This window comes from Octopus bimaculoides, chromosome 14 (genome assembly GCF_001194135.2).
Source record: "Octopus bimaculoides isolate UCB-OBI-ISO-001 chromosome 14, ASM119413v2, whole genome shotgun sequence".
NCBI classification, from domain to species: Eukaryota; Metazoa; Mollusca; class Cephalopoda; order Octopoda; family Octopodidae; genus Octopus; species Octopus bimaculoides.
This window is the reverse complement of record NC_068994.1, coordinates 10510262-10513094: the sequence shown is the minus strand read 5'-3', so window position 1 is coordinate 10513094 and position 2833 is coordinate 10510262. Positions and strand designations below refer to the sequence as shown.

The 2833-nt window shown below is 35.9% G+C and overlaps 1 long non-coding RNA gene across 3 annotated transcripts in view; it reads right to left on the bottom strand.

Annotated features, from left to right (window-relative positions):
- The window catches only part of LOC106878800 (uncharacterized), a 9367-nt gene that overhangs the window by 1707 nt on the left and 4827 nt on the right, over positions 1-2833 (bottom strand). Inside the window, exon 3 of one of the 3 annotated variants that reach the window (XR_008265457.1) lies at positions 1547-1565. The exons of the other annotated variants lie outside the window; for them this stretch is intronic. This is a non-coding gene — a long non-coding RNA (uncharacterized LOC106878800). Of the gene's footprint in view, positions 1-1546; positions 1566-2833 lie in introns of those variants that run through there. 3 annotated transcript variants of the gene reach the window in all.

The window sequence follows — 2833 nt, the reverse complement described above, 5'->3', positions numbered from 1 at the left end:
TATATATATATATATATATATATATATATGCACATATGTATGTCTATGTATGTATGAACATGTGTGTATATAGCTACATATTTACATAATAGTAAGTGGGTATGTCTATGTATGCATGTGTATATATGTGTGCTTGTGCGTGTCTGTATGTATGTGCGTCCGTGTTAATGTGTATATTTATACGTGTGTGTGTGCTGTGTGTATGTATTTGTACGTCCGTGTTTATATACATATGTGTATGTGTGTCTATGTATGCATGTATGTCTGTGTAAATATACGTATGTGTGTGTATACATGTATATACATTCACACACACATATGTGTGTGTGTGTGTGTGTATACATACACACACATATGTATGCGCATTTATAAATATATATGCACGTGTGAGTGTGTATATATGTACGTATATGTATAAGATCTTTGCGTATATATCTACATGGCCCAAATTCCTTAATCTTTCCACTGATTACTTCGGCTATAAATATATAATACATGCATAACAACAGCAGCCGGAATAATAATTAAGTCCCTTTTTATTTGTACAACGCGATACGCACGGACAACTACCCACAGACATACGCACAAACGCGCCTGCGCAGGGAGATGACGAATACATAACCCAATGAGCTATGATACTTCTCTTATCTGTGGAGGCGCAATGGCCCAGTGGTTAGGGCAGCGGACTCGCAGTCATAGGATCGCGGTTTCGATTCCCAGACCGGGCGTTGTAAGTGTTTATTGAGCGAAAACACATAAAGCTCCACGCGGCTCCGACAGGGGATGGTGGCGAACCCTGCTGTATTCTTTCACCACAACTTTCTCTCACTCTTACTTCCTGTTTCTGTTGTACCTGTATTTCAAAGGGCCAGCTTTGTCACACTCTGTGTTACGCTGAATCTCCCTGAGAACTACGTTAAGGGTACACGTGTCTGTGGAGTGCTCAGCCACTTGGCACGTTAATTTCACGAGCAAGCTTTTCCGTTGATCGGATCAACTGGAACCCTCGTCGTCGGAACCGACGGGGAGCCAACCAATCTCTTATCTCATAAACCAGGAATTCTCAACCATTTTTTATCCATGAGCCCCTTCGATAACTATTTACTTGTGCAGAACAGACAACAGAGGGGTGAAACAGAATGGCACATCGTTAGCAAATGCCCGAAACTGGCACAACACGAATACAAAAGACGCCATGACAATGTGGCAAGAATGATCCATTGGGAACTCTGTATAAATCCCGGCTTAAATAGCGCAAAGACGTGATGTGAGCAAACCCCTGAAAATGAGAATTGCAAAATCTGTGGGATGCAATGATCCAGTGTGATCACCTGACCAGACATCGGAAACTGGACATTGCTGTGGTGAATAAAAAGTAAAGAACATGAATGATAATCGACATAACATGCCCTGGTGAAAACAGGATCAATGTGAAAGAAGAAAAAATGAACAACTATGACGATTTAAGTTGAGAAATACATAGGTTGTGGTCAATAAAGAGAGTAGACATGATACCTAGAATAATTGGTGCACTTGGAAGTACCAGCAATCAGCTACCAGCATGGCTGAAAAAGATCGATGCAAGTTTGAAGGAAGAACACCTACAAAAATCATCATTGCTTGGAACTGCAAGAATTCTTCGCAGGGTTCTTGAAGCATGACCAGTAAACAAGGGTCACCTTAGTCAGCTGGCTGTGGTCAACTGACACTTTCCATCATACCCAGCAAAATAAGCTGTGAATTTTAATACAACAATAACAACAACAACAACAATGATAATACTAGGTACTGGCTCTCATGGCTTCTCATCTTAACTGATTGGAATTGTTATGTACATAATTTTATTTTGGTATAAGGGAAGGGCTACAGCAAATATGATACTAATAAGCGCGAAATTCTCGCTGTCCGTCCGTCCAGGATCCCTGTATATCAGTCTACATTATACATACATACATACACACATACACACACACACACACACACACACACACACACACATATATATATATATATATATATATATATGTATGTGTGTGTGTGTGAAGAAAAATAAAAAATAAAAAATATGAAAAGGGGTTTATATGATAGTGTATAGAGGAATATATTATTTAAAAGAGTTCCAATTCTGTCTGTTATTTATGTTTTATTTATATTCTTATAAAATTAATGTGGGATAGAGAATATGGAATATATAATATAAATAGTAAAATGAAATGAAGTATTGAATGTCTTATTGAATATATGAAATATTGAGTATTAAATATAGAGTATTAAATATAGAGTATTAAATATATATGTATATATATATGTATATATATATATATATATATATATATATATATATATATATATATATATATATATATATGTATTTCCAGACATACATGCATACATACATACATGCATGCATCCATACATCAGTAAACCAAGTTATGTCAGATGTAAGCCGATATTTTGCATCCCTTTTTGGGATGCGGAGAAAAAATGTTAAAAATGTGGCCTACAAAACCTCAAATACGATGATGACGGCCTAATTTATTGTTTCATTCAAGTGAGGAGGCGTCACATACTCAACTAAATTGAAATACATATTTCCACATAAAATATTTAGCCCGTGTTATTAACTATATTTGGCAATCTTTGCATTAAATATATCACTCATAGGTTATATAAAGCATGTCACGTATTTAACTTAACTCAATTGTAAAGAATCAACTAACATTTAAATGACAATACAGTACTCAAACAAGCCTGGATCTGTTGGAGGTGCCTGTATATGGTTACTCATCCTGCTAAAAATAACAATGTTTGCATATATATATATATATATATA